General features: G+C 45.7%; 1 pseudogene; it reads right to left on the bottom strand.

Moving 5' to 3' along the window:
• Window positions 1-15,058: 15,058 nt before the first annotated feature.
• Window positions 15,059-18,823, bottom strand: part of LOC137003839 (protein NLRC3-like) — a 45,269-nt pseudogene continuing 41,504 nt past the window's right edge.

The raw sequence follows: 18,823 nt of genomic DNA, 5'->3' as shown, positions 1-18,823 counted from the left end.
AAAACAAATAATCCCACTCAACTCTATCGAACGCCTTTTCGGCGTCCATCGAGATAACCAACTCTGGGATCCTTTTATGGGGAGTAGAGTACAGGATATTCAAGAGACGTCTGATGTTATGGAATGAATGCCTATTTTTAATAAAAACCAGTCTGGTCCGGTGAAATGATAATTGGTAAGAGCGGCTCCATACGACATGCTAGTATCTTAGCAAGCAGTTTCACGTCTGCACACAGTAAAGAAATTGGGCGATAATTGCTACACTGAGAAGGGTCTTTGTCTTTTTTCAAAATCAGGGAAATTATGGCTTGGCGCAAGGTTTGGGGAAGATTACCAGATTTATAAGACTCGTTAAACATGTTTAATAAAAGAGGGGACAGTTTATCCGAGAACATCTTATAGAATTCTATGGGGAACCCATCAGGGCCTGGACACTTTCCGTTTTGCAGCAGGCTCAATGAGGTCTTGATTTCATCTAAAGTAAGGGGATCATTCAGTTTAGAGGCTGATTCAGGGTCAATAGTGGGAATGTCAAGTGAAGAAACTTACAAAAAAATAAATACAAAAAACTATAGAAATCCCTAAATTGATCATTAATGGTAAGAGGATTGATTGTGGGACCGGAAGATGTAGAAATTTGAGTAATATGATTCAGGACGGAAGATTGACGTAGTTGGTGTGCAAGCAATTTACCTGGTTTGTCACCAAATTCATAATAGTTGTAACAAGATTTATGAAGAGCTTCAACTGCTTCGCTCGTTGCAAGCAGATCAAATTCAGCTTTTGTTGTGAGAATTTTATTAAACAAATCTGGGCTGGGCGAAGCTACCACTCTTGATTGGAGCTCAGCCAAAGACCTAGATAAAGATGATTTCTTCTCCGCAGCCTTTTTCCTCTGAAACACCGAAAAAGATATAGTTTCTTCTCTCAAAAAGGCTTTGCATGCTTCCCATATAGTAACAGCTGAAGTATCAGGGATGACATTTGTAGAGATAAAAAGTTCAATCCGGTCATTAATAACATTTACAAAATCTGCATTGTTAAGTAATAAAGAATTTAGATGACAAAAAGACCTGGATGTTGCCCCACCAGGAAGCGAGAGATCCAATGTAATTGTGGCATGATCCGAAATTACAATAGGGTTGTAAGTACAGTCCCGGACGAGTGGAAGTAATTTGTTATCAAAAAGAAAATAATCAATACGAGAGAACGTTTGGTGAACAGGTGAGAAAAAGGAAAACTGTTTTGCACTGGGATTGAAAAAGCGCCAAACATCTGAGACTGCGTATTGTTCCATAAACAGCTCAATTGCTTTTGAGGATTTAGATTGAGCTCGAGGTTTTGAAGAAGAACAGTCTAAAAAGGATTCAGACAACAATTAAAATCTCCACCTAGAATGAGTTGGCTAGAATTTAAATGAGGGAGGGAAAATAAGAAATTCTTGAAAAAAACATCATTGTCCCAATTTGGTCCGTAAACATTCGCTAACAGTAGACGCATCCCGTTAATATGGCCTGTGATAATAATAAAGCGACCATTTGTGTCGGAGATGACCTTGGACATAGAAAAAGGGACTGATCTATGTATAAGAATAGCCACGCCCCGTGACTTACTGGAAAAAGAAGAGTGGTAAAGCTGGCCTACCCAGTCCCTTTTGATCTTTAAGTGGTCTGCAATCGTAAGGTGAGTTTCTTGAATAAAAGCTATTTTGGTGTTTAAATGCTTTAAATGATTGAGAATTTTATTACATTTTACTGGTGAATTGAGCCCTTTGACATTCCAGCTGGCGAGCCTAAGTGAACCACTAGGTGGTGTAGCACCAATTACAGAAGGCATAAAACCCTGTTATGAATGTAATATAACCCTTTGTAATATAACCCTAGCACATAGGTTGGATGGGAAAGGTTGTACCCCCAAAATAAATGTAAGTAGTAAGAAAGTAAATATAAAGAGGAAGGAAAAAACAAAACAAAAACAAAAAAAAAAAAAAAAAAAAAAAAACGACCCACATACGTGACCCCACCCCAAAACCCCTATCAGATGCGGATACAATGGTCCGCATCGAAGAACACTTTAACCAGCAAACTTCCCGACTACAAGCCCTCCCTTTATTTTGCAGCACAACCTCTCAATTAGGGCTAACAATGCACAAATGTTGTGTATTAAACAGAGCACTGGGAAAAGGAACTTATACAGATAAAAACTATTTACAAGGGTCAAATCGTCTGCAGTTAAGTGGCTCCAAAATCGACAAAAAAAAAAACAAAAAAAAACACCACATCAAAAAGACATCATTCAGAGAATAAAATATTAAGTGCCTCGGAAGATACCATTTTACAAAAACAGTAGCCCTTTTAAGTGGCAGATGCGATGAGACCAAAACTTAATAAAAATAACATGAACCAGGCGCAGGGGAAAGAACAAGAACAAAAAAAGACAACAAAAAACTACAGGTCCTTCTCAAAAAATTAGCATATTGTGATAAAAGTTCATTATTTTCCATAATGTAATGATAAAAATTAAACTTTCATATATTTTAGATTCATTGCACACCAACTGAAATATTTCAGGTCTTTTATTGTTTTAATACTGATGATTTTGGCATACAGCTCATGAAAACCCAAAAAATTAGCATATTTCATCCGACCAATAAAAGAAAAGTGTTTTTAATACAAAAAAAGTCAACCTTCAAATAATTATGTTCAGTTATGCACTCAATACTTGGTCGGGAATCCTTTTGCAGAAATGACAATCAGCCTGTGGCACTTCTGAGGTGTTATGGAGGCCCAGGATGCTTCGATAGCGGCCTTAAGCTCATCCAGAGTGTTGGGTCTTGCGTCTCTCAACTTTCTCTTCACAATATCCCACAGATTCTCTATGGGGTTCAGATCAGGAGAGTTGGCAGGCCAATTGAGCACAGTAATACCATGGTCAGTAAACCATTTACCAGTGGTTTTGGCACTGTGAGCAGGTGCCAGGTCGTGCTGAAAAACGAAATCTTCATCTCCATAAAGCTTTTCAGCAGATGGAAGCATGAAGTGCTCCAAAATCTCCTGATAGCTAGCTGCATTGACCCTAACCTTGATAAAACACAGTGGACCAACACCAGCAGCTGACATGGCACCCCAGACCATCACTGACTGTGGGTACTTGACACTGGACTTCAGGCATTTTGGCATTTCCTTCTCCCCAGTCTTCCTCCAGACTCTGGCACCTTGATTTCCGAATGACATGCAAAATTTGCTTTCATCCGAAAAAAGTACTTTGGACCACTGAGCAACAGTCCAGTGCTGCTTCTCTGTAGCCCAGGTCAGGTGCTTCTGCCGCTGTTTCTGGTTCAAAAGTGGCTTGACCTGGGGAATGCGGCACCTGTAGCCCATTTCCTGCACACGCCTGTGCACAGTGGCTCTGGATGTTTCTACTCCAGACTCAGTCCACTGCTTCCGCAGGTCCCCCAAGGTCTGGAATCGGTCCATCTCCACAATCTTCCTCAGGGTCCGGTCACCTCTTCTCGTTGTGCAGCGTTTTTTGCCACACTTTTTCCTTCCCACAGACTTCCCACTGAGGTGCCTTGATACAGCACTCTGGGAACAGCCTATTTGTTCAGAAATTTCTTTCTGTGTCTTACCCTCTCGCTTGAGGGTGTCAATGATGGCCTTCTGGACAGCAGTCAGGTCGGCAGTCTTACCCATGATTGCGGTTTTGAGTAATGAACCAGGCTGGGAGTTTTTAAAAACCTCAGGAATCTTTTGCAGGTGTTTAGAGTTAATTAGTTGATTCAGATGATTAGGTTAATAGCTCGTTTAGAGAACCTTTTCATGATATGCTAATTTTTTGAGAATTTTGGGTTTTCATGAGCTGTATGCCAAAATCATCAGTATTAAAACAATAAAAGACCTGTAATATTTCAGTTGGTTTGCAATGAATCTAAAATATATGAAAGTTTAATTTTTATCATTACATTATGTAAAATAATGAACTTTAATCACAATATGCTAGGACCTGTATATATCGTCAATAAGATACCCAAGTAACTGGCCACAGCCCAACGCTTCAATGTAAACTACTGTGCTTCTAAACTGCGAACGAAGTTGTTAGCTTCAGAAGCCGATAGCAACCACATTTTCTCACCATTGTCAAGTGTGATGCGTAGTCTGGCTGGGAAGAGGAGAGCAGGTTTAAGTCCGCGTTTGTAAAGTTCCGCCATGGCTTCTTTGAACTCACCACGCAGCTTCACGACATCAGGACTATAATCTTCAAAGATCCGAATCGTGTGGCCTTGATAGGTCAGGGTGCCTTTTTTACGGGACTCGCGAATAATCAAGTCCTTCACCTGGTAGCGATGGAACCGCAGAATAACTGGACCTGGTCTCTGCCCCGAAGCTGGCTTGGGAGCGGGGGTTTGGTGAGCTCTGTCCAGCTCAGGTGGCGACGACAGAATATGATCGCCGAAAACCTCAACAAGAAGTTGGGAGAAGAAGATAGTTGGGCATGGACCTTCAATGGACTCAGGTAGGCCCATGATGCGAACATTCTGCCATCGACTACGCCCCTCTAAGTCCGAAACTTATCCCGCAGCCACTCGTTGTCCTTTCGGAGCCCAGAGCAAGCAGCCTCTAGATGCTCGAGACGTTGGTCCACCTCCGTGAGCCCGGACTCAAGGGATTCGATACGTTGATAAGCTTTTGTTTTTTGTGTTGGCCTGGCCCCCTGCTGAATATTTGCTTCCTTTTATTTATTTATTTATTTTTGTTGAGGCTATTTTTGAATTGTTATTAAATAAACAAAGTTATTTTTGCTTAATTTTGTGTTTGTGGCTTTTCTGGATCAGGGGATTTAAGTGACCGTCAGTCATTTTCGTTTTATTATTTTTATTTTATTAACAATAATTGTTATTCCTCCTATACCACTAGATAAACTGTATGGTTGGTAACAAAACCCCTTCTTGAAGCACTTCACTCAAACGAGGCTTCGAACATCACTAGTGACGTCATTCCAATAAACAATTCAAGCCTCGATACGGAGCTCTAGCGGGAAGTACCTGACGTTCTCGACACAAACTTCGAAGCCTCGGTATCAGGAGTAACATCACTAGAATAAAGCTGCACTTGTGTTCAGTCAACTTGCATTCGGTGGATCTTATTACAGGCAGATACTGATCACAGATTTTTAAAATGCACTTGTTCAAAAGTTAGTTTATGCTGCACCAAAATTAGACATTTTACATTTTGTGAAATACAAACTGAAAGCAGTTATGAACAGTTCTGATGTCAGAAAATTTGTTACACACCAGCAATCAGTAAACATGATCACATTCAGCAGTCATGTTCAAAAAGAGCAATCAATATATACACACCTATATTTAATTTACACAGAATTAACCTGTAAAAGTTAGGAAAGACTTATCTGTGTTTAATAGTGCAGCTGATTCAATCTATCAATTATTTGAAGAGTTTTCTAAGGTCTGGAAGAAATCCATTGTTTTCCTAGTCTGGGTAAACCCAGCCTGATCTGCCGGCGATTTGATTTCGCTCGGCAACGCTGTCTGGTAACCCGTGCATTCATTTCTGCTGCGCTGTTACACTTTTGCGGGAACTAATCACAGACTGGCTTATCCACCTTGATCGCTATTGGCGGGTATAACACGATGACGATAGAGAAGCGACGGCAAGCAGCTTTCAAAAGGTGCGTTCACGCGGCCTCGTAATTCCTGTAGTTACGAAATTCTAGCTTGTAAAAAGCGTTCACGTCCTCGTAGAGCTTGTAATTACAGCTTGTAAGCTGGGAGTTTTCTGAAAGCTCCCACATGTACCACGTGGCCGCTGTACCACCTGACCACTGTAGATTCATTTAGGCGTTGATAGCGGTGCCGTGGAAACGCATAATTCCCAGTCCAAGGACCAAAAGGACGTGAACAGCTCTGAATATAACGTCACGTTGATATCTCGAGATTCCGGTAAATACGAGGTGACGTGAACGCAGCAAAACTATCTGCTCTACCCGTCTCTCACACGACCGTCACTCCAAAATAACAATGCACAATCACAGTGACGCTGATTGTGTTAAGCATTTACCTTATCTGAGAGTATATGTATGAATGTAGCAGAGCGTTGATCCAACAGTCTCTTCATAGGAAGATTACAAACAGCGATTAATGACACACAATGATTCTCTGCTGTTATTTTGGTGGTTTGCTTCACGATGCGAGTACAGGACTCTTTTACTTCAATGCCCCTTGATGGTAGACAATATTTTTGTTATTTGCTCTATATGTTTCGTCTCCCTGCTTCTTGAATCTCGTGCCGCCTGAGCTGACTGGAATTCTTTTTGGTTGTCATGACAATGAGGTAGTTTAGGGCAGCTATATTCCGCGTTCATTTACACTGAACCAGAACAGTATCAGAGTCGCCTTTTAACCTCTCGACGATGCTGAATGACTACTTTAGTTAGTAAACAAATTGCTCGAGTGGGTGTAAATACCGATCACTTTCATGTTTTTTTGCACAACCTGCAAAAAACGCTCGATGCCATTGCTGCTTCTGCAAACCACGGATCAATGCTACAAACCAATACAAACTAACCCTGCGTCTCAATTAGCTCCCCAGTTCCCTAGGTTGTGAATTAGTATATCATGCAAGTGAATGTGGCTGATTCCTTGATCAGTGCCCTGGGGACACTTGACATTTGATATTCAATAGTATTCTTGACATTTATTCAACAGTGCTTTGATCTGCCTGCATTGACACTCTTATTTAAGAGCTGCTGTGCAGCCAAATTATATAACAGTTATCAAGTAAAGCTGCTTTGACACAATCTGCATTGTAAAAAGCGCTATATAAATAAAGGTGACTTGACTTGACTTGACTACTGAACTAGGGAGCTGATTGAGATACACGGTAAACCTGTCTGGAGTTTTCGAATCGCTCTGCAAATTACAATTTAAATGTGACATCAAGCTTTAAATATTTAATAGTTTAATTATTTTTAATTTTTCTGTTTAATTGTATTACTTTACAATGTTGAAAAAAAACTGCTGACTCAAATATGTGAGGAAATATTATCAGCTTCAGTAACATTACAATTAAAAGTACTATAATATTTTAAATAAATGAACAATACTCACATCAGTGTGTTGAGTTGACAGTGTTTATCCTGCAGTAGAGCAGCGATCCGATTCACTTGTGTGTCTCCTAGTTCCCATTCAGTCGGTCACGTTCGACGTACGTCGGACAGACCGACGAATAGGAATCTCGCTAGAGAGGCCAATCTACTTCGAGTGCAACTAAACGAGCCAATGCACATTGGCATGCAATCATATGCATCAGCTGCTTACCTCGCAGCGCGGGTATATAATGAGCAGCAGGTGCGTTGCATCTTCAGCTTTTCGCTTCGGAGCCAAACCTTCCATGAAGACAGCTACTGAAAGCGAGTGTGGTGAACGAGTCTCTCTTCAAGACGTCTCTTTGTTGCGAGGTGCAGGCGGACAGCGCAGCAGCGGGGCCGATTCTCCTTTTGTTTTTGTTTTTGCCTTTTGTTTGATTGAGCAAAGCTGTAATCAGCGTGAAGGCCGTTCTCACGGCTGGTGAAACGGTGCGCCTAGAGTGCTAAAAAGCTGTTGTTACAGCTGGTAAGAGGAGCGCCTTCAATGAGAGTGCACACGACAGGCTGCACATTCCCTGTCTGTGCTGCAGCGGCTATTCCCCTGCGTGCTTCAGCACCTAAAAGAGTCAGTCCTTGAAAGAGCTAACACGAGTAGTTCGCGTCTTTTTAAAGATGTCGTTCTACTTGTGTGTTTCTGGATGCGGTCGTTACCTGGCGCCTCGGGATGGTCACTAGCGCTGTATCGCGTGCTTGGGCTTAAGGCACGCTGAGGCAGCGTTTGTGGATGAGTCATGTACCCATTGTGGGATGATGACCATTGCGGAGTTGCGGTCGAGACTCCACTTTCTGCAAAGGGGTGGAGTCCCGGTCCCGACGCCTCGCTCCGATCCTCCTCAGAGGGTTGCTGCGAGCGGCGGGGCTGGTGACTTGAGGATAACGGTGAGCGCGCTTCCTTCGGGGAACCAACCCCCTAGGAACCCTCCCCCCTCGTGCGCTCCGCAGCCAGTAGAGCTGCCCGCGGAACGTGGTGGACCACCCCAGAGGTGTGTACCATCCGTTTCCTTCGGAGCTCCCCCAGACGACCGGATGTCGATCGCTGCATCGGAGGGTGAGCCTGATACTTCTGGGGAGGATGAGTCGGCGCAGTTGCTTCCTTCGGGGGTGACAACTGTGCCCGACACGGACCCGGAAATGATGGCTATGCTTTCCCGGGCCGCCAACAGGGTCGGGCTCGTGTGGAATCCTCCACCGTGCCCCGAACCCTCGAGGTTGGATGACTGGTATCTCGGGGTGGCCAGGGCTGGTTCTCAGCCCCCCACCCCAGTGCCCTTCTTCCCGGAGGTGCATGAGGAGCTCACAGGCACGTGGACGGCACCTTTTACTGCCCGAAACCGTGTCGGTGGGTCCTCCTCCCTCACCACCCTTGATGGCGGGGCAGCGAAGGGTTACACGCGCATACCCCCTGTGGAACGGGCCGTTGCTATGCAACTGTGCCCTAACTCCACCTGGCGGGGGGAGCCGTCTCTCCCTTCCCGGGCCTGTAAGTACTCATCGGATCTTACCGGCAAGGCTTATCAGGCCTGTGGGGAAGCAGCCTCTGCCTTACACGCTATGGCGTTGTTGCAGGTCCATCAGGCCAAGGCACTGAGGGACCTGCACGAGGGTGGTCATGATCCACAAGTTCTCCAGGAACTTCGTGCCGCGACGGACCTCGCGCTTCGAGCGACGAAGGTTACGGCGCGGTCAGTGGGTCGTGCGATGTCCACTATGGTGGTCCAGGAACGCCATCTCTGGCTGTGTCTTGCGAACATGAGGGATACCGACAAGATCAGGTTTCTTAATTCCCCCGTGTCCCAGACTGGCCTTTTCGGCGACGCGGTCGAGAACTTTGCCCAACAGTTCTCGGCTGTACAAAGGCAGTCTGAGGCCATCAGTCACATCCTGCCGAGGCGGTCAGCTGCTGCACCTCCACCGCTGGCGGCACCTCAGACTACCCGTCGCCGAGGGCGCCCCCCTGCAGCCGCCCCCGCTCCCGCGCCCCAGCAGCAGCAGCCTCCATCCAAGCGGCGCCGTGGAGCCGGTCGCGGGCGGGGTGCCCAGCCCGTCCAGCCACCCCCCAAGAAGAAGGGTGGCAAGGCCAAGTCCAAGCGGCCCTAGGACGGGCGACCCGGAGATGGAGGGGACTGCTCTTCAGGAGGTGGTGACTGCACCGCTCCTTCCCCCGGAGGAGGGCCGGGTGGAGAATCTTTTGTTGTTTCCTTTTGTTCCGCCGCTGGCTCAACAACCAGCGGTACCCAAATTTTCAATAAAAGAGCAGTTTCCTTTATCTCCGGGTCCGAAGAGGGCTCGGAGAGCAGTGGGAGGGCTAGAACCTCACCACTCTCATCCACCTCTTCTGTCGCCAGCGGACAGCAGCGAGCAGCAGGTAAGCAAATCCTCGACTGCTCCCTCTGTCCACCCGTGGAAGCAGGTAAGTGTTGCACAGCACACTGTGACCCGCTTCGGACCACCTCACACAGAGAGCCTCCCGGGCCGCGTCCCTGCGTTCCACCTCGCTGCCCCGCGGCGGGTACGCCGGTGGTCCCCTTGGTGCCGCTGGTGCGGTCTCTGGGAGCCTGGCTAGCGCTCCCCAGTCCGTCTCGCTGGCTCCTCCGGACCATCAGGCTCGGCTATGCGATTCAGTTCGCCCGGCGTCCCCCCAAGTTCAGGGGCGTCCTCTTCACTTCAGTGAAAGATGTCGATGCCCCTGTTCTGCGTGCGGAGATCGCAGTCCTACTGGCGAAGGACGCGATAGAGCCGGTCCCTCCAGCCGATTTGAGGTCAGGGCTCTACAGCCCCTACTTCATTGTACCCAAGAAAAGCGGCGGGTTACGACCGATCTTGGACCTGCGAGTTTTGAATCGGAGCCTTCACAAGCTACCGTTCAAAATGCTTACGCAGAAACGCATTTTCGAGTGCATCCGTCCCCAAGATTGGTTTGCAGCGATCGACCTGAAGGACGCGTACTTTCATGTTTCGATTCTTCCGCGACACAGGCCATTCCTGAGATTCGCGTTCGAAGGTCGAGCATATCAGTACAGAGTCTTACCCTTCGGGCTGGCCCTGTCTCCCCGCGTCTTCACGAAAGTCGTGGAGGGAGCCCTTGTTCCCATGAGAGAACAGGGTGTTCGCATTCTCAACTACCTGGACGACTGGCTCATTCTAGCACAGTCTCGGGATCAGTTGTGCGAACACAGGGACTTAGTGCTCAGGCACCTCAGCCATTTGGGGCTTCAGGTCAACTGGGAGAAGAGCAAACTCGCCCCAGTGCAGAGGATCTCTTTTCTCGATATGGAGTTGGATTCGGTCGAACGGGTAGCACGCCTCACAGAGGAACGTGCTCGGTCGGTGTTGAACTGCCTGAATACGTTCAATGGCAGGACAGCGGTCCCACTGAAGTTTTTTCAGAGGCTCCTGGGGCATATGGCAGCTGCAGCGGCTGTAACACCACTCGGTCTGCTTCATATGAGACCGCTTCAGCACTGGCTTCACGGCCGAGTCCCAAGATGGGCGTGGCAACGCGGCACGTTCCGGGTGCCAATCACTCAGGAGTGCCGCCGTACCTTCAGCCCGTGGTCGGACCCCTTGTTTCTTCGGGCAGGAGTGCCCCTAGAACAGGTGTCCTGGCATGCTGTGGTGTTCACAGATGCTTCTGCCACCGGCTGGGGTGCCACGTACAACGGGCATGCAGTGTCAGGGGTTTGGACGGGACCCCATCTGCATTGGCACATCAATTGCCTCGAGTTGCTGGCAGTACGCTTTGCGCTGAGCCGCCTCAAAGGCCTGCTTCGCGACAAGCATGTACTGGTCCGTACGGACAACACTGCGACCGTTGCATACATCAACCGCCAAGGTGGTCCACGCTCCCGTCGCATGTCGCAACTCGCCCGCCATCTCCTCCTGTGGAGTCGGAAGCATCTGAGGTCGCTTCGCGCCATTCATGTCCCCGGTGTGCTCAACCGTGTGGCCGACGAGCTATCACGAGCTGCGCTGCCCGGAGAGTGGTGACTCCACCCCCAGGTGGTTCAGCTGATCTGGAGAGAGTTCGGAGAGGCTCAGGTAGACCTGTTTGCCTCACCAGAAACCTCCCACTGCCAGTTGTTTTACTCTCTGACCGAGGGAACACTCGGGACAGATGCACTGGCTCACAGCTGGCCCCGGGGCCTGCGCAAATATGCGTTTCCCCCTGTGAGCCTACTTGCACAGACCCTGTGCAAAGTCAGGGAGGACGAGGAGCAGGTCTTGTTAGTTGCGCCTTACTGGCCCAACCGGACCTGGTTCCCAGAACTCTCACTCCTCGCGACAGCCCCTCCCTGGCCCATCCCTCTGAGGAAGGACCTCCTCTCTCAGAGACAGGGCACTCTTTGGCACCCGCGTCCAGACCTCTGGAAACTCCATGTCTGGTCCCTGGACGGGACGCAGAGGTTCTAGGTGACTTACAGTGGGGCAAAAAAGTATTTAGTCAGCCACCAATTGTGCAAGTTCTCCCACTTAAAAAGATGAGAGAGGCCTGTAATTTTCATCATAGGTACATTTCAACTATGAGAGACAAAATGAGAAAAAAAAAATCCAGAAAATCACATTGTCTGATTTTTAAAGAATTTATTTGCAAATTATGGTGGAAAATAAGTATTTGGTCACCTACAAAAAAGCAAGATTTCTGGCTCTTACAGACCTGTAACTTCTTCTTTAAGAGGCTCCTCTGTCCTCCACTCGTTACCTGTATTAATGGCACCTGTTTTAACTCGTTATCAGTACAAAAGACACCTGTCCACAACCTCAAACAGTCAGACTCCAAACTCCACTATGGCCAAGACCAAAGAGCTCTCAAAGGACACCAGAAACAAAATTGTAGACCTGCACCAGGCTGGGAAGACTGAATCTGCAATAGGTAAGCAGCTTGGTGTGAAGAAATCAACTGTGGGAGCAATTATTCGAAAATGGAAGACCTACAAGACCACTGATAATCTCCCTCGATCTGGGGCTCCACGCAAGATCTCACCCTGTGGGGTCAAAATGATCACAAGAACAGTGAGCAAAAATCCCAGAACCACACGGGGGGACCTAGTGAATGACCTGCAGAGAGCTGGGACCAAAGTAACAAAGGCTACCATCAGTAACACACTACGCCGCCAGGGACTCAAATCCTGCAGTGCCAGTACATGTCCGGGCCCGTCTGAAGTTTGCTAGAGAGCATTTGGATGATCCAGAAGAGGATTGGGAGAATGTCTTATGGTCAGATGAAACCAAAATAGAACTTTTTGGTAAAAACTCAACTTGTCGTGTTTGGAGGAGAAAGAATGCTGAGTTGCATCCAAAGAACACTATACCTACTGTGAAGCATGGGGGTGGAAACATCATGCTTTGGGGCTGTTTTTCTGCAAAGGGACCAGGACGACTGATCCGTGTAAAGGAAAGAATGAATGGGGCCATGTATCGTGAGATTTTGAGTGAAAACCTCCTTCCATCAGCAAGGGCATTGAAGATGAAACGTGGCTGGGTCTTTCAGCACGACAATGATCCCAAACACACCGCCCGGGCAACGAAGGAGTGGCTTCGTAAGAAGCATTTCCAGGTCCTGGAGTGGCCTAGCCAGTCTCCAGATCTCAACCCCATAGAAAATCTTTGGAGGGAGTTGAAAATCCGTGTTGCCCAGTGACAGCCCCAAAACATCACTGCTCTAGAGGAGATCTGCATGGAGGAATGGGCCAAACTACCAGCAACAGTGTGTAAAAACCTTGTGGAGACTTACAGAAAACGTTTGACCTCTGTCATTGCCAACAAAGGGTATATAACAAAGTATTGAGATGAACTTTTGTTATTGACCAAATACTTCTTTTCCACCATAATTTACAAATAAATTCTTTAAAAATCAGACAATGTGATTTTCTGGATTTTTTTTTTCTCATTTTGTCTCTCATAGTTGAAATGTACCCATGATGAAAATTACAGGCCTCTCTCATCTTTTTAAGTGGGAGAACTTGCACAAATGGTGGCTGACTAAATACTTTTTTGCCCCACTGTACCCCCTGAGGTACTTAACACCATCACTTCGGCACGTGCACATGCTCGATCGGAGTCGTGCTTTCCTTCTTGCAGCAAGGGTTGGAGCGTAGGCTGTCCCCCTCCACCCTCAAAGTCCATACTGCTGCCATATCCGCTTACCACGACCACATAGATGGCAAATCTGTTGGTCAGCACGACCTGGTCATCAGGTTCCTTAGGGGGGCGAGACGGTTAAATCCTCCTCGTCCCCCCTCCATACCCTCTTGGGACCTTACTCTGGTACTCAGAGCACTCCAGATTGCTCCCTTTAAGCCTTTGCTGTCAGCAGACTTAAAGATTCTCTCTATGAAGACTTTGCTGCTGGTGGCATTGGCCTCCATCAAGAGGGTAGGGGACCTGCAGTCATTTTCGGTCGACGAATCGTGCCTAGAGTTCGGGCCGGGTGACAGCCACGTGGTACTGAGACCCCGGCCTGGCTACGTGCCCAAGGTTCCTACCACTCCCTTCAGGGACCAGGTAGTGAGCCTGCAAGCGCTGCCCTCGGAGGAGGCAGACCCAGCCCTGGCTTTGCTCTGTCCAGTTCGCGCCTTGCGACTGTACTTAGACAGAACTCGAAGCTTCAGGACCTCAGACCAGCTCTTTGTCTGTTACGGAGGCCAGCAGAAGGGGAAGGCTGTCTCCAAGCAGAGGATGGCCCACTGGATAGTGGATGCCATCGCCCTGGCTTACCAAGCTCAGGGCGTGCCCTGCCCGCTCAGGTTGCATGCCCACTCCACGAGAGGTGTGGCATCCTCCTGGGCGCTGGCTCGTGGCGCCTCGCTAACAGACATTTGTAGAGCTGCGGGCTGGGCGACACCTAACACGTTCGCTAGATACTATAGCCTTCGTGTCGAGCCGGTCTCCTCCCGTGTTCTCGCCTCAGGTCAGAGGCACGGAGAGGCCCCGGCTTAGTGTCGGCTTGCTGCGCTACATGCGCATTCTATTCTCCAGGGAGTCCCTACGGGCAGACCCTGTTGAGTCCTCCGGTTACCCTTCGGCAGCCGACGTGGCGGAGCGTCTGGCGCCAGGCCTATACTCTGTTGTATCCTTGAGAACCGGATTTAGGCTGGGTTCCATATGTGTGACCCTACGGGGATCCCATATGGCTTTTTCCACGGCTGCTCCTAAACGAAGCCCGTGTCTTTCCCTCTGGGAGAACCCATCTCTCATCGAGTGGAGTCACCCCAGTTCTTCCATATGTTGTACAGCCTACAAGGTTAGTCCATATGTACTTATCCATATAACTCCTTCGGGGAAGGATATGGCTTCCGCAGCGTTCCTTATCGCATGTAAGGCTACGCTTCCCAGCGTTATCCAATTGTCGCACTGAGTGGGTTTTGGGAACAACAGTGATCGACCCTCTCTGCGTGAGCCTGGTCCCACCGTCCTTAGGCAAGGGGGTTCAGGTGGCTCACGACAGAGCGCTGGAAGAGGGCAGCTCCTGTGGCGCTTTGGTAGGGATTCCTATTCGTCGGTCTGTCCGACGTACGTCGAACGTGACCGACTGAATGGGAACGTCTCGGTTACATAGGTAACCCTCGTTCCCTGAAGGAGGGAACGGAGACGTACGTCCCGTCGCCATAGCCGTTGTCCTGCTGATGCTGCCGCCTGCTCGGTTCGGCTCCTCAGCGAAAACCTGAAGATGCAACGCACCTGCTGCTCATTATATACCCGCGCTGCGAGGTAAGCAGCTGATGCATATGATTGCATGCCAATGTGCATTGGCTCGTATAGTTACACTCGAAGTAGATTGGCCTCTCTAGCGAGATTCCTATTCGTCGGTCTGTCCGACGTACGTCTCCGTTCCCTCCTTCAGGGAACGAGGGTTACCTATGTAACCGAGACGTTCATGTTCACTCAGATTCAGCTCTCTCTAGAGTAACGGGTTTTTACCCACAACTCTCTTCTCATACTGACAGGCTTCATCTGCAGCAGCACTCAAAAACCTGCAGAAGAGTCAATTCAGTTCTTAAATGTCTGTTGCATTATAAACATGACTGATAAGATAAAAAAAAACATTTATTATTGTTGTAAAGACAAGTTCTAATTAGTTATTTAGTTGTAACACTTTTCTTTGAACATTTAAATACACAAATAAATATATAAATACTTGAAAACAAAGTCCAATAGAGTATTTGAAAAGAAACTAGAGTGACACTCAGTCCTAAAGCAAACTCATAAGAACAGAAACGTCCCAGATCAGAAGAGCAAAAGCTCACTAGATCATGATTTTCAGTATGAATACAGAGTGTGAAATTAAGGCCTCAAGATCTTTCTGGCTTTAAGCAGGACTGAGAAACATCAGCAAAGAAAACTGGCTTGTGAAACTGCATGTTTTTGGACATCTGGAGACTCATAGACCTGCTGCAGAGATACAGTGAATCTGGACTTGATGGAAAACAATTGTGTTTTATCTAGAAGATTATCTAGAATTTTTACTGAGACGTGTGCACAAAACCAAAATTGTGCATGTTAATTATCAAGGTATACCATACTCCAGAATAGCACATATACTGACCCATAATGTCTATTTGACCTGTAGCTTGTACCACAACTAAACTGTGTTGACGGTTATCATCATGTCAGAACCTGCAGGATCTGATCTGATCTTGATCATTTTGATGCAACAAATTGTCTAGCATAATGTATAACTACAATATTATATTTGTTATGAATATTTAGCCTGCATATAAGTAATTTTGTTAATTATTTCATCCCATCTCACCTCAGTGTTTTCAGTTGACAGTTTGGATCCTGTAGTAAATCACTGAGCTCCTTCACTCCTGATTGTCCAGGATAATTTCCTGTGAGATCCAGCTCTATCAGGTGTGAAGGGTTTGATCTCAGAGCTGAAGCCAGAGCTTTATAACCTTCTTCTGTTACACTGCAGTTAGAGAGTCTGGAACAGAAATGAAAAAATTTGAGAATGGCCCAATTAAAGTCCAGACTTCGAGTATAAAGTATAAAGTGAGTATAATGTATATAAACTGAGTATAAAGTGTTTTAGGAATTTTGATTCTTGTATGTGAAAAATGTTACTGACCTCAATCTCTCCAGTTTACAGTGTGAATCCTTCAGTACATCACATAAGTGCTTCACTCCTGTGTTTCCTAGTTTATTCACACTGAGGTCCAGCTCTCTCAGGTGTGACGGGTTTGATTTCAGAGCTGAAGTCAGAATGACACACTGTTTCTCTGTAATACTGCATCTGAACAGACTGAAGACAGAGAAATAACAATAGTTCACTACTATGATGTTCATCTTATTGAAGAGCTTCAGCAGCATTTAGTTTCCAATCATCTGTTTTAGTTCCAAAAAATGTGACCAAAAAGAAAATCCAGAAAGTGCACTGCTATAAAGAGTCAAACATAAGCTCTGCTGTCTTAAAATAAATAAACTTAATCACACTGTAACTGCTGTACAGTATAATAATACTCACTCCAGTTTCTTCAGCTTGAATTGAGGGTTCATCAGTAGATCACTGAGGTTTTTCACTCCAGAGTCTCCTAGTTTATTCCCCCACAGGTTCAGCTCTCTCAGGTGTGACAGGTTTGATTTCAGAGCTGAAGTCAGGATGACACACTGTTTCTCTGTAATACTGGATCCACTCAGACTGAAGACAGAGAAATAACAATAGTTCACATCTATGATGATCATCTTATTGAAGAGCTTCAGCAGTATTTAGTTTCCAATAGTCTGTTTTGAAACCCAGTTACACTAGTTCTGTGTGCTGAAGATACTGTTTCTTCTCTTTAATTTTTAACTATTTATTTGATGTCTCTATTCTTTATTCCCTGTTGAAAAGGCAGATTTCTGCATATCTATTTAACTAGATTCACCAAAAAATGTGACCGATAAGAAAATCCAGAAAGTGCACTGCTATAAAGAATGAAACATAAGTCCTGTTGTCTTAAAATAAATAAACTTCAATCACTCTGTAACTGCTGTACAGAATAATGATACTAACTCTACTTTCTCCAGTTTGAATTGTGGGTTCATCAGTAGATCACTGAGGTTTTTCACTCCGGAGTTTCCTAGTTCATTCCTGCTCAGGTCCAGATCTCTCAGGTGTGATGGGTTTGATTTCAGAGCTGAAGTCAGGATGACACACTGTTTCTCTGTAATACTGCATCTACACAGACTGAAGACAGAATGAGAAAATGACTCAAATCCATGTTCAGTTCATGTGTGAGTTAAATGAATCATGAATAAATGTCATACAGTCACTAATAAACCTGTAAAAACATGGAAACTTAATGATATAAACAAACAAATCAAGACAGGAGCATTTGAGGATACTAGTTACATTCTAAGTCTGGATCCATCCTCACTCCCAAAAATAACTGAATTTATCACTCTAGATTAATATATAGGATCAATATACAAACAACCAAAAAATTAAAGGTGCAGTATGTAATAATTTTGTCCACTAGAGGTCGCTAGAAGCCCATTCAAAACAAAGGCGTAGCTTGATGAAGCCAAGTTTGAGAGCAGAATCTTGGGACATGTGGTCTCCATTTCAACAGACGGTGCAAAAGAATTGGGATAGGACTCAGGAAGAAATCGTGTTCATGGATGTGATTATTAATAGGGGTGTGATGACTAATATGTGACGAGATTTCTCGTCGAGGCGAAAAGTAGTCTCGTGATGTTGCCATGACAGAGTGTTAGAGTGATTAGGAAAGAATATGCCACCGCTTCATTTACATTACGCCTCCACTGTCATTTTGCTTTGTATTTAAATAAAAAACATTAAGTTGGATAACGGTCGCCGCCGCTCCATATTTACAGTTACGCGCGATCGCGCATTCAAACGCGATTTCAATACCCGCATTTTGAAAGCGGCTCCCTGATAAATGCAAATATCTCTCAATATGAAAGCTATTTTAGGCTGGGCAGTGTAGTTGTAACCATCTCTTAGCTCTGTATCAGAGAAAAATTTGGTCTTATTTGAATATTGAGAGAGTGTGATTATGGTTGCACTTATTGTAAAGTGTTAGGCTACCATAAAAGATGAATAACAGTTTTCTCTTAATCCTAATAAGCACAAACAGTAAGGTTTCATTTGTTAACATTAGTTAATGCACTGTGAACTATCATGAACTAACAATAAATGACTATTTTTATTAACTAACATAAACAAAGATTAATAAATACTATAGCACATATATTGCTCATTGTTAGTTGAAGTTGGTTAATACATTAATGTTAATAAATGAGACCTAATTGTATAGTGTTACCATTTTTACTTATACTGTTTTTATTTCTATGATCAGTTTGTGGAAAGGAGTTCAGTTAGGAGGTCAAAAGTTGTAGAAGCTCATAAATCATGTACAGTAAGATCTGAGGAGACTGAAATCATACAGAAGAGAAGTCAGTCAGTTGAGTGTTAGTGACAAAAAAGTTAGTGACAAAACCTTTTACAGTGCTTGAGTATTGTTGTCTTTTACTGCATATGATAATTCATACTCAGAAAGTAGAACTGAAATGACATTCATTACAAGATGATTAGTTAAAACATTTCAAATACACGTGCAGAATATTTTTTCTAGTCATGTATTTCACCATCGAGGATTTCTTAAAAATAGTGTGTAAAAATCTTGTCTCGTCTCGTGAACTCAATCTCGAGTCTCGTCTC

Source organism: Chanodichthys erythropterus, chromosome 16, assembly GCF_024489055.1.
Source record: "Chanodichthys erythropterus isolate Z2021 chromosome 16, ASM2448905v1, whole genome shotgun sequence".
In the NCBI taxonomy this organism is placed as follows: Eukaryota; Metazoa; Chordata; class Actinopteri; order Cypriniformes; family Xenocyprididae; genus Chanodichthys; species Chanodichthys erythropterus.
The sequence above is the reverse complement of the archived record's forward strand: the minus strand, read 5'-3'. Positions and strand labels throughout refer to the sequence as shown.